Genomic DNA, 14,523 nt, shown 5'->3' on the forward strand with positions numbered 1-14,523 from the left:
CTGTATAGGTGCCTCGAGCAACGATGGCTGACGGCTTCGCATATAGGGTTTCTTACGAAAATTATCACACGAATGAAGGCTAGTGCGATCATTTGTCTAACCTTAATTCTTGGGGATTCAAGCGTCCTTGCGTGTTTATTTGTTCCTCTTTATCTTTCTTAAATTTCCGAGTGCCCATTATTTTATACACGAAGCAACGCAATTACTTTGTGCGCACTTGCCAAATTATTTCAAATTGTCGCATATATAACGCAATAGTTTGCTCAATGCGATCCCTGTTTTAAATTTTCCAAGCCATTTGAAGCAAGAAGCAGGAAGATTACGCGAATCTGTGTCCGTCATCCTCAAGCAGCTTTCATCACCATACTTGCATCAACCATAGATACATGCGCCTGAGTCCCACCAAATAATTTTTTGTAGAAAGCTTACGGCATCACATGCAATGTGTACTCGCGCGCATATAGTCGGGGGTAGCGCAATGTCAAATTTGGGAGACGAGCTGAAACGAGAGACAGCACGAAGCGTCCACTCGCCGCTGCTGCCGCTCTTCATAACGCCAACATTGTGACAGCGAGTGTTCGTCGTTATCCAGTAGAATATATGATATTTCGCCAAGCAAACCAGGATTCACTCTTTGTAGTTTACTATTCTTTGCTAACGCTGTCGGTGCTCCGCCTTTCGGCCGAAACTGAGACATTTCTTTATTACCACTACGTTTATGGCATTCATCTTCCGTTGGCACAGTCGGGGCGATGCTCTTCAGAGGGAAGCAATGACAGTGGCGTTGTATTGCTTTTTCACGGTGACTGTTTCCCACGCGTTACATTTTTACCACTGTCAAAATAAAAAAAACACAATTCAAATTTCTTGAATGTTGAAGCCGATATTATGCCGAAAGAGCCTGGTGTCTTTGGATCGCGTACGCAACGCGAAAAAGTGTTGGAGACTCGTCATAAAGGCCGAAGACAGATGAGAGCGCAAGCCCGGGCTCCACTCTTTGGCGATGACACATCAGACACACCGGACCTATACACCGACGTGGCTCGGTACCCAGAGAGACGTGCCCTGTGTCTAGTCGTACTATATAGTAGAGACATACTGAGTGCTCCGGCCACGCTCAAGACTGTGGCCAGTGGTATGGAGGAAGAGGCTGCTATCGCCCTAGCCATCGTGTACGCTCCAACCATACCGGCACCAGATGGACCCATCACAGTGGTCACTCATTCACAGACCACCTGCATGACTTTGGCACAAGGGATGGTGGCAGAATACACACACCGCATAATTACATCCAACAGTGTTACAGAAGGTGCGTATCGTCTGGACACCTGGAGACGCCCCTCTCCTTGGTAATGGACGCGCTAACGCGGTACCCCGAGAGCTCCCTAACCAGGAGCCATTGGAAGACCTGTGTAACCCAGAAGACGCACCGACAGAACCACTGAACTACACTGAAACTCTACAAAGTTACAGAGATAGAAGGAGACACTTTCCCCGTCGACATATTTACCTTGACTTAGAAGACACCGTCCCGTGGCGATAGATCCAAAGTAATTCATTTCCCTGCCTCTTTTATCTTCACTGCTTCCACTCCACACAATATTCATCATACTGTACCTACTGTGGAGCAAAGCCCAAAGTATATCCTGGAAACTGGGAATGCCCATACCTGCTGGGTTACTGCAATATTCCTTCACGTTCACCTTCTTCCTGGGAGACTGCGCTGACCAGATAGACCATTAAGAGCAGCGACGGCTGATGCGGTGGGCACATGAAGTGGCGCGAGCCAATGGGGCCCTGAACTAAGGCCTTCACCCTAAGAGGAAATATCCTCACCTCACAAGAAATAAATATTTTCTCTCTGTCTCTCTCTCGAATGTGGACGAGCACCAATACTTGATCTTAATTGTTCGGGGATACAAGTGTAAATAACCGATGGTGTTGAGCTGTGCTATCAAAGTCCAGCAGCACAGGACTCAGCTGGCTGTTACCTTGATGCATTGGAGCTATTTTCTCTCTTGAGGGGGGGGGGGGGAAGAGGGGCACAAGTTTTACAATGCGTAAGTTTGATTCATGACCCGCAGTGACGGCATTATAGGGTCCGTCGCCGTCGGTACAAACGTGATGTCCATATCAATGGTATATAATAATCATGTCAGATTTACTCATTTGTTTTCTGGATATAGAAATTCGACAATATGTAGTGTTTGGTCTTTCCATTACGCTGGGTTTTTATAGTTTATGTGATTCACTTTTAATCAATGGCATATATGTTCGGCGCACCATTCTATAATATTTAATATAAACAGCAACAATACATGACGTCAAGGAAGAAGCGCTATCACCCTGAGCTAAGATATATACAATTTGTCGGATTAAAAATGCCGTTGGCTGCTCAAGTCAAATCGGAAAATGGGTACGTGAGTTTGTCCGCATATTTATTCACCTTTTCGATAGCTCAGCGCTTTATAGTTACTAAGCTATGGGTGGTGTATATCACGGGGTATTGTTAATGGTGTAAGCTAGCTATGGTGTGTATCATTTGTACCGGGTGTATACGTTAGCTTCCAAAACGACCAGCTCTAACATTGACATAGAGGAAAACGAAAGGTTTATGTTTTTCGTTCTATGAGAGTGGGCGATGCTCAGTAATAGTAGACGCCCCCGCGCCACTGATTGACCGTGTCATTAATGCACACTTTCTGCTTTATATATATATATATATATATGTATATATATATATATATATATATATATATATATATATATATATATATATATATATTCTAAATGTACTTTTTATATACTCGAAACATCCCCGTAACATATCGGCAGAGGTGCTGGGTATGTAGAAATCCGTCTGCACCAACCGAAGTCCACACTGACGCAAGGAGCTATGGCATCGGCGCGGTCCTCGCCTACACCAGAATGGTACCGAGTGCGTGATAACTTACGCCAGCCGTCTGCTGTCGCCTGCCGAGAAAGATTACTCCATCACCAAGCGGGAGTGCTTGGCTTTAGTTTGGGCTGTCGCAATGTTCCGGCCATATTTGTACGGCCGCACGTTTTCGGTCGTCACAGACCACCACGCACTCTGCTGGCTGTCTTCCCTCCGGGACCCGCCTGGACGGCTTGGTCGCTGGGCTTTGCGACTCCAGGAATTTTTATTTAGTGTCCATTACAGGAATGGACGCCTCCACAAGGACGCTGACTGCCTCTCGCGTCACCCCGTGGATCATCCCGATCCTGTTGTGCATGATCCGGTGACCTGCGTGATTGCTTTGATTGACATCAACGAAGTGCGCGCTGAACAACAACATGACCCGTCCTTACAGTCCATCATCGCTGGAGCGCAATCTGGCAGCACCGACGGCACGTGCCGCATGTTCGTACTGCACGATCGCATCCTCGACCGTTGAAATATCAACCCTGACGGCCCTGAGTTGCTCCTTGTCCTTCCTCGTCATCTGCGACCCGTCGTTCTCGAATAGCTTCACGATGCACCGACGGCGGGACACCTTGGATTCATGCGTACATACGACCGCGTACCACGCTGGTTCTTCTGACCGGGTCTCTACCACTCTGTACGTCGTTATGTCGCAACTTGCGAATTGTGTCGGAGACGGAAGAAACCTACCCTGACACCTGTCGGACGACTTTATCCCATTGAAGTTCCCTCTGAACCATTCTTTCGCGTAGGCCTTGACCTGCTTGGTCCTTTTCCGACAACGACTAGAGGGAACAAGTGGATCGCCGTCGCTACTGATTACGCGGCACGATACGCGATAATCAAAGCATTGCCGACTAGTTGCGCAACGGACGTCACCGATTTTCTTCTTCACGACGTCATTCTCCAGCACGGTGCACCACCTGGACAGTTACTTACAGACCGGGGCCGCTCAATCTTGTCTCGAGTTGTCGACGACCTCATTCGCTCTTGTGCCACTGGGCACAAGCTGTCCACCGCCTACCACTCACAAACGAACGGTCTTACGGAACGTTTCAATCGAACAATCACAGAGATGCTGTCGATGTACGTCTTCAACGATCGCCGCGACTGGGACGTCACGCTGGCTTACGTGACGTTCGCGTATAGCTCGTCCCGACATGACACCGCAGGATATTCACCCATTTATCTCTTGTATGGTCGCGACCCCACGTTGCCGTTTGACACCATCCTACCTCCTGGGCCACGTGTTGCAACTGAGTGCGCTCGTGAAGTTACCGATCGCTCTCACGTGGCACGTTAAGTGGCCCGATCTCGTTTACTAGCTTCGCAGCATATACAAAAAGAGTGTGATGACCGGCGCCATCCCGATGTTATGTTCGCGCCAGGTGCTTGGGTGCTCCTTTGGTCACCATGTCGTTGGGTTGGCCTCTCCCACAAGCTTCTCTCTCGCTACAAGGGCCTTATGAAGTCCTACACCAAATTAACGACGTCAATTACGAGATTTCGCCGCTACACTTTGATGCATCCTCAAGCCAGACGCCTGTCGACGCCGTGCATGTTTCCCGGCTGAAGGCATATTTCGCTCGCAATTCTTCGCCTGCCGTGTGCCGAGACGGTGCTTCGCCAACCGGGGGACCTGTTACGGAAGGATGAGGGAAGAGCGAGGAAGAAGATCGCAGATCCTGGATGCTGCGTGTTGTTGGCGGTCAGCCATCTTAGCTATTCTGAGTCATCCTATATATGTATATATATATATATATATATATATATATATATATATATATATGTTGTTAATATATTTTTATAAATATACTCGCAACATCCCCGTAACAGTATTAATTCAAGAAGCGAATGCTTTGTATTTACTAGAAGTACAGACAAAAAATGAGATATATATGCTAGTTGTGCATAACTGTGGAACAAGAATAAAGAAATAAGAAGTCCTGAAGAGGCGCGGAATAGAGATTTTAGCGTTATACATCGACAGTGTACTAGAATTGGTAACAAAAAAAAAAGATACGCATAGTGCATGAATGATAATGTCGTGTATAGTTCGGTAACGTACTACAAACTTTGATGGGCGTCGGTAAATGCGTGATAAGTAGTGATTGCATACATAATAATCTAAAATTTCCTATCGTCTTCAATGTGTGTTTTTAGACATCCTTGTGTTTTAGACATCCTTTCGCTATCGCACCTATCTGGCCGTGATGCACCCCCAGTGTCGGCTTGGTTTCAGGGAACGAGCATAACAGGGAATGAACATGGAAATTTATTTTTGATTATGATTGGTATACAAATAACATAGTCAATGCAATATGCACATTTCAGTGTTCTGCAGCTGTTAGTAAACATCTTCATCATCATCATCAGCCTGACTATAACATCCGTTCAACACCCGAATCTGACGATGCGGAACTCATCACTTCCTCGCATGAGACTGTCCGAGTCCGAACCCGAGCTCAGCTCGTATTCCGAATCGGAATTGAGCCACCGTTCCAATGTGCAGACGAAGGTCCCGCGCGCTCAGCTATCCGAAAGTAACCGCTCGCAGGGGGAATGATCTTTCAGTCGCCCGCACAATGGAGAGAAATGGGACGTTGCTTGAACAAGCAAACAGAGGCAGATGGAAAAAGGCTAAAACAAGTTCGAAGGGCTTTACGTTATCTGTTGCAAGTCGGAAGCGAGGTGTGCGGCGAGAGAGCGAAGGCAGCAATCGAATCACTCTTTTCCGAGAGGCAACGGCGCGTGCCCCGGAACTTGACACGCCGTAGCAGACCATCCAACAGAAGAAAAATAAAAACCTTCAAACCAGCGGAGATGGCAGAACAACCTTTGAACCGATAACCGCACGAGCGCGACGCATGATCCAGCGAACGCGGAGCCACCGCGCCACTCAGCAAAGAGAGAGGGGTGAGTGGCAGTCGCACTGTGCTCTTCAATACATGTATTTACACAGGTCGGGGCGAAATTACGAACTTGTAGAAAGAGTCAACAGAAGGCGCGGCCAGTCCACGAGCGTCAGCTTTGCGCTCAAGCGCGAAATTTTGAACGCACGATAGAGAACGTACCCGCACGTCGGTGACACTGGGGGGCAAAGCGCGAAGACGTACCGGTACGTCCGTGACAACGAAAGTGTTAAAAGTGAGGAATGGATGCTTGGCAAGGCTCGAGGAATGTATATTGAGTAGTGGATCTTCATACTAGCTCTTCTTTCGAAATATTGTTCGCTAAATTAGGTTAAAGAACCCTTAGGCGTTCCAACTGAAGTTCTCCTGAACTGCCAAACGCCCGTTTCATAGATATATACGCTGAAAGTTTCAAACAAATTTCAGGCGCTATATCCTATAGCTTCTTCTTTTCTCGAAATATTTACTAAGTTTATTTGCCTGTAGATCAGACCAGCTTCATTTCCGCTTTGAGAACATGCAGATAACTTGCATATATTATTATTAAGTGGGTTATAAGTCACTATCGCACATTCCCCTACATTCACAGCAACTGGTAGCTCATAGCGGAGAAGACTTCCTCATATCAACTGCACAGCCTAAATATTCTGCGCTTCCGATCTCAAGACAGCACGTGAAGCAGAGAGAACATCGACAAAAAAACATAAAAAACCCACCGTAATGGGCTTTGTGCTAAAATAAGCAGAATATAGCTTTATAGAAACATCTACAGCCAAAGCAAAGAAGCGAGCTCCGAAGCCAATTTCTGTTCCTGAACACAGCTAGTTTCACAATAGAAGAAAAAGAAGAGCCACGCAAAGATGTACGAGGTCGAAGATGCCCAAATCAGCCAAGAAGGCGCCCTTGATGCGCCCTGGTCTGAAGGAAGTCTGGGGCTCGAGCAGCGTTACCCGGCGTCGGATCATGAATTACAGATGGCTACGAACCCGTGGTCCGAAACTGCCGATTTCAGGTGAATACTCATTAGTGCAGAGTTGGTGTTGCAACCGCTGTCCGTCTTTAAAAAAGAAAGAGCGGTATGTGGTTAACTGCCCTCAAACTGTTCGTCTGCCTCCACACGAGCAATTATGTTTTTGATCATGTATTAATCAATGCTACACTTCATCGCATTGCGCTCTATATCCCAGCTGAGTGCTGCACATTTGTTGCTGTTGCACGTGATTATACATTATTGTTCTTAAAGACACCGAATCATATGTGGAGACATTTTCTAGATGTATTCTATTGTCATTGGCGCATTCTTTATAATGCATGAAGGCAGCAGTCGCCAAGCGTCGATAAAGGCCGACGGCCCGCAGTTCTAACTATCACTCTGCGTCACAGGACCTTCTCATGCTTAGCCAAACCCCCTTACTAGAGTATATTATTTGTACTGTATACATACCAGCCTACATTAAGTAAGTTCAGTGACCTTGCGCTGTTTTTAACGATCTCGTATGAACACCAGAGGCACATGTCAAGGATATATTCACAATTAATTTAATCAATTTCTCCCGACCACGTCAAGCACACTTTCGGCAATTCTGGTGCTGGTTTGAGTGACTATATGCGGCTCATGTATCTCTAACAGAGAAGGTTCATCTCCCTAAAGGCCGCTTGGTGTTTTTTTGTTTTTTTGCGCATTGGGAGCCGATGTGCTTCGTGACTCCAATGACTGCACTCTAGTGAGCGAAATGTTTTGGCTAGTGGCATTGTCGGTGATTTTTGTATTAGATGTACGTTAGGCTGTGCATGACGACGTTGCATTCTCACGTGTATGCGTGGCAGGTAGCCTGTAGTTTCAGTGCCATTACATTGGTGATATCTGGCATATACTTATCAGAAGTTGAGCCGAGGAGATATTTCTTGTTGTATTCGTTGTCTTATTTCTTGTGTGTAGAGACTGGCTCCAGTGAAACTAGCGTGCTTTTATTCTCTCGGAGCTAATGATTAGTACAGCGGGAAACACCGTGGATCTTCATCGGATGTATACGTTCGATCGGTGCAGCTTTGCATCATCTGAAGCTGCCAGGGACGACAGTGAGCTCAAGGATAAACGCTCGACCCTCTTGTGGTTGACGATTCTCGCCGTGATGGCCATCGCTCTGGTGTCGGCCGTCGGCTCGCTCCTGGTCAGTGTTAGCTGGCCGTTGCACGGCGATGCCTTCTGGGCGACCGAGCCCTTGCTGGCCGATGAGCGGGAAGAAGAGAACAGCGAAGCCATGGTGGCCGCCCCCGAAGTGCTGCGAGGTACAGCAAGGCCGATGATGGTCAATGTGCCTTTAAACAGGACATCGCGGGGGCATCGGACGTCCTTAAAGACCATCCGGGCGACTAAAGAAGAGAGTGGAGCCACCATGCAAGCGGTGCATCGCGAGCCTCTCAGCACCATAGGTGTAAGTTTTGCTCGCAGTGTTACTCTAATATGAAGATAGTGTAGGAAAGTTTCGTTTGGAACATGCACACGCACTCCAAACTGCGCGACCAGTGCTAGTAGGTACAGGTGCGCAGCACTTATATAATCAATAAGGAAATGGCATGCTCGCATTGATCAATAATTTGGCACGAGCCACGATAAGAAGCCGCCGCAGTAGCACAACGCATCGAAGTAGTGACCGCTGCTAATATATCGCGATGAGCTCATTTCCTTTCCGTAGTGCTGTTACTCTCAGGACGGTGAGATTAAAGCGGTGCAATGCACCGTGTTGTCTGCATCGTGTTGTCTAGATGTTGTCTTGTGTCCCAGACTCTTATCACTGCTGCCATTTCAGCTATTTTCAAACCTATTTATTGACTTCAATGTCCCAATGCACCACACAAGTTAACCATGAAAGCTATTGCGTTTTCGTCAACGCTTTTAGGGATAGCATTAAAATCCATGTTAGTATAACATGCTCAATAAAAAAAGAGTACTACGAGTTGCTCAAGGCGACAGTGCACTATAGCTATACATAAGCCTCGCCACTATTATAGCGGAAACAGACTGTGCGTGAACTCGGCAGGCTCATACGACTTTGTAAAATTGCTACACTTTTTCCAGCAATAAAATTCAGAGCAATAAAGTTACGGTGCCGAACATCCTTTTCGCTACGGTACCATAGCAATTTCCAGTCAAAGACACGTTCGCAGAAACCAAAAAAAACTTTTTCGCAGCACTCTTGCACTCCTTACGAGACCCTCGCTCCGTTCTGCTGTTGCAGCACGGGCGCTGAACACACGGATGTTTACATTTATACGTCTCTAATTTTATATAACCATGATCGCAGATGATTTCCTTGGTAGATTAAAAACTCAGACTATCTTCCAATTGCAACTGGTCGCTATCATGTAGAAAGTTTACCTGGAGGAACAAGTCCTCAATTTGTTTCTGCGCAGGAAGGGGGAACAGTCTTCGACTTAAGAATTTTTGCGAAATAACCCTAGCAGTTAACCAAGGTCGAACATTTTATCTCCCTTAGAAGATATTGAGATTGTCAATTGCAGCAAAAATCGGCGAAACGGCAGTAATCAGCGATGAAGTAAACTAATGATATCTGTCCATAACAACTCGGCTTCGAAAACAGTGTCGCAGCAGTGATGCACAATGAATTTCACAAGCAAGTGCTCCTCTCGAGGGCAAAAATTAAGAGCCCAGCGATGATGGACGACACTGTAAAAAAAAATGTTGTGGTGACTTATGCACGAAAACTACCATCTGACTATGAGACACGCTACATTGGATGACTCCGGGATTATGTTGAGTGAATAGGGTAACTTACCATGCCTGAAATACAAGGTAAACGAGCGTTTTTGCATTCCGTCAACATCTTAATACGGTCGCCGTGGCCATTATAGAACCCGTGACCTCGTGCCCGGCAGCACAACGTCATAGCCACTTGATACGCCGGTGGGTCACAAATACTTTTGGGCCAGGAGATTCGTCTTTAGAATACGTACACTTCGCCTGATTACTTTTTCTCATAAAAGTACAGCGCTGAACAGTTAATGCATATCTTCCACAGCTCGAATGCGCTAAACTATCAAGCGAGAGATTAAAGTAACAAAAAATCTTGTACATCCTGCAGTTACCGTCGGAAGACATTGAATTACCACTCGATGCAGTTATATTTTGTTGTTCGTAAGCGTGCATACCAAATACGCTCTTGACATAATCAAGACCAGCTTGTCAGAATTATGCAAATAATAGACGGTATGCCACAGATACGTTGACAAAATACCACCGCATTGAACGAAACGCCTTCTATCGCGACGGTTTCTTTAGTTGTCGGTGCACATTTCAAATTGCAGAAACAGCTTCCCGCAGTTAAGCTATTTCTATAACTCATCTTCACCGGCTCTCACCCCTGAAACGTTAGAAATTTGTGCTCCGTAGTTGCCGTTTCAAGGAGTATTTGATGAACTGAACATTTGCTGGTTAGAGCACGCTGTCTCGTTTCGAGATGCAACATAAATATGAATCATATTTGTTTGTTGACGGTGCGCCACCCTGTAGCAAATTAGAATAGTTTTGCGTTTCTATTTCTTTCTTACCTATCCGCGCCAATTCAATGGTCTCTACTAATACAATCCTTTAACATTTTACTGGAGAATTTGCTCAGCTTTCTTCAAATGTACATTAGGACACTCCTATTCGGCTTCCCTACACACTTCTCCTGGAGGAAAATGAGACTGTCGTCGCCGTCCAGTATAGACGAAAACAGAACACATCACTAGAAAAAAAGACGCATAATAATAGAAACGAAGTAAAGGCACTCCATCATTTTCACTATATCTAGAAGAAAGGCCAGCTCTGGGACCAGTTTCGCAACTACAAAGGTAACGGGCTAAAACAGAAAGAAGTTGCGGATGCCAGCGCTGTGCAGTGCACATATGCTCAGCTGACGTTAGCTAATAAGGACACTCACCCACCGCGGTTTACCGGTGGCTATGACGTGGCACAGCGGAGGTGGAGTTTGCGGCTTGGAGTTCAACCAGGGCAGCCGCATTTCACTAAAGGCCAAATGCAAAAAAACGGTAGTGTAATAAAAAATTAGATGCAAGTCAAGGAACCCACTGTTCTCACGGTTATTCCGAATCCTCACACTGCGTCAAGGTTCATAATACGATATTGGGTTTGGCACGCAAAATAGCTGTCCTTTTTTTTAAATCATGGCGGATGGTGAGACACGATTGCACTCTCCAGGATTAGTATTCACCACTGCTGCAGAATCGGTAGGATGGATGAGAAGTAGAATCAAGAATGGCCACTCTATTGGTTGGAAGTTAGAATCCTCGTGGCCCAATAAATGTTTCTTTGATTTTGTAATTTGTTCGCCACACATTGTGCGACTCCTGCGATGAGCCAGTGCACAATAAAACGACCAATCGCTGTAACAAAAAAAAACACGTAAAGACGACGCAGTAACAAAAAATTTCTGAAAATATCCGCTTTGTCAGCGTACACATACTTGGTTCGTGTTCAACGAAGTACTTTTCCGCAATATAGAACATCGCGAAGATTTCTCCGGTCATTACAGTGTTACTGTACGTGTAACAGTGTAAAGAACAAGCAATAACATGAAGCGCACGGCAGCGATGACGCTATTTACTGCCCCGCTTTTACTGAACTGTATTCCGTCCTTTGACAACATGAGCAGCATAAAACAACAAGAAACAAGTTCTGATACGGGACATTAATTGCCACTGTATTCTTATGCATCCAGCCCAATCACGTGTGCGGTCGCTCCTTCTACACGTACTGCCCCGTGGTGCACCAGGAGGCGTACTACAGCGCCCGCGAGCGCCGTTGCTTGCTCACCACGGCAGACACTGTGCGCGTCTGCAACCGGTCGCCTAATCGGTTTGCCAGCTTCGACGCGTGCTACAACGCGTGCGGTCGCCTGCACGGATCCATGGCTGACCGGTGCTTTGAAAAGACATTGTTCACGGACTGCGACAGGTTGGTGGATGTAGGCAGCCAGATTACGCCATTGAAACGTGCAGCTGTTATTCATTCGTTCGGTTTTCGTTCTATCGATGTATACGAGGTGTGCAAGATGGAAAATATTGTGATATTATTTTTATTTCAAGAATAAGAAAACATTAGTTCCGAGTACCGAAATAGTCAGCAGCCAGTTCTAGATTTCTCTTTTCTATGGTGAACCTTGTTTTTCTTTGGGAAGCTAGCATAGCTTTTATTGGTGTCTACAAACTAGCTTAAATTGCCTACGCCCTTCGAAAAGAGCCCAACCGCTGCATGATAATATCTTGTACAAAATGATAGTTTGTAAGCGTAAAAGCAAAAGTACGCTATCCGGAAGCTTTGTTTTCTGTAATGGTTCAAACAGAGCAATAGGCGGAAAAAAAATTTAAGCTCACGGCCTTCGGTATTGAAGGCGCATGAAAAATGCTCCATGATAAAGCCGGCTCTTTTGATCTAAAAGAAATACCGTACCATTTGATCCTTTACAGATTCTTCAGACCTTCTGAAAATTGTTCTATGATGCATAACTACAGTGCTATAATATATCAGGCCACCATGATTTTAATTGGAATACCATTCTTGGCATTGTCTATCCCGTTTTCCTTCCATCTATCTAGCTATCCAACCATAAAGGTGGACTCATCCCGTAGATAGTGTGCTCTGAATATATTGGCCAACCCTAAATGTTGTGCAGCTTAAAGTGTGGGCCGTTCCCGTGGGAATGTGCCAATGGGTAGTGACTACTGGGTGCGTGCTACTCTTCAATGATGTCAACTATTTGCCACGCTTTGGCGTCAACCTGTGTGTGTGCATTGGGTGTGAGCCTCTGGCGCCACTTGGTATAAACCATTGTGTATGTGGCTTATACCGAGCTGTATCTTCAATGATCCCATTGAATACCAAACTTGGGCACTGTCTATGTGCCACTAGGTGTGCACGAACGTCACAGTGGCACCGCCAGAAGAAGTAGCGTACCTAAGGGGAAGCGCGAAAGGGGCGCGCCTGCCAAGAGTACACGCCTGATACATGACACGTTCCGGCTGTTCAAATACTTTGATGATCCCCGTAGATAAGTTCTGCGCATTTTTTTCTTCCTGTCAATAAGGTATGCACATAGAGATGCAGGCTGTTTGTTTAGTATTTGAAACAGCGACTTGCAAGTTATATTTTGGCTCAAGAGTTTATTTTGATACGTCAGCAAATATGCGGATACCGTTAACATGAGAAATTGAGCCTCGAAGTTCGACACCGATCTTGTCTAAGCTTTGGAACCAGCCTATCAAGACAGGCTGAAAATTGACCTGTTTTTGCAGTGCCGTCAAGCTTCTTGAGAACAATTTACTAGTAAAAAGGCAGGGCTTGGCATCACTTTAACCAGGTACCGTATGTTTTGCAATTTCCCTTACCTGTTCCTACGTGCGTCCGCAGGCAGGACGTGTTGTACTCATGGTGGGTGTTCTCGGGCAAGAACTGCGTCCGGTGGAATTTTCCACGTGGTCTTTGCCCGGATGACAAGGAGTCCGGCACGGCTGTGTTCGCTAGCCAGTCTGCATGCGTTGTTCGCTGCCTGTCATCTCCGAAAGTTGACAAAATTAGGGCATTCAACGACAGCGAGAGGAGCGGAAGGTGTCGGCAACCTAAGGCGAAGATTTGCACGTCTGAACAGCTGCGCTTTCCATACTTCGCCGATATTTTGGGAAGCGGCCGTGGACACTGTATCAGAGCGACCTCAGAAACCCTGCTCATGCACCGATGCCTGGTAGGGGCCAACCGCTTCGGCACAGTTGCGGCTTGTCGAGAGGCTTGCGAGCGCCGGAAGACCTAACTGTGTTGCGACCCAAGTGCTCCATTAGTTTGTTGGCACCACAGTGAGCCATAAGTGTGGAAATAAATCGTAGTATTCATATGGAAGGGCAGTCCGGGCAAATTACTGCCTCATTAGCAAACCCTCACCTCATATTGCATGTGTACCAGAAGTCACCCAATCTAAAAGGAATTCAAGTACCTATTTGTTATATGAGTGCGATGTGAGAAATTGTGCGCGCAATTTATTGTTTTTGCATACGCTGAAAATAATCAAGTGGCAACGAATTTTCAATGTATTGGAGAAATTATGTCGCATACCACATGGAGAATTGTATCGTGACTTCAGTAGTTCTGCAACGCAAACCCAATGACGCCTCGCAGAAAAAGAAGAAAAAAGTTAAATAACAAGTGAAGGCCGGAGTACTCGAAGGCAAAACATGTAGCAGGAGCCTCGAGAGTGTGGGATTCATCTACTGGAGTAGCAGTTTGTGAGTAAAATCCCGCACACTGTGTAACGGTGATCACTTGCAATTTTCGAATCAGCATACAATGTGGTTCAAGCCAAATTCTGAACATGGTTCTCTCTAATGTTGAAGCAGGCTCAGCCATGATCACAGAAAAAATCTAGAGTCAGTACGAAGATAAGGTCAGGAGTTGAACAGATAAAAGCAGAAGATAAGCCGCAAGAATGGAAGCTGCTGTGAATGACAGAAGTAATGATGGATCTATAGTGCTTTGCACCTAATGACAGGAGCGCGCAAATGATGAAAATGGCGACTGAATTAACTGCAGCGAGGTAGGGACAAACTATATGCCAGTATTTTGTTTGCGGTTTCATAGTTGCCATGTTACCTATT

Source organism: Dermacentor variabilis, chromosome 7 (assembly GCF_050947875.1).
Source record: "Dermacentor variabilis isolate Ectoservices chromosome 7, ASM5094787v1, whole genome shotgun sequence".
NCBI lineage: Eukaryota > Metazoa > Arthropoda > Arachnida > Ixodida > Ixodidae > Dermacentor > Dermacentor variabilis.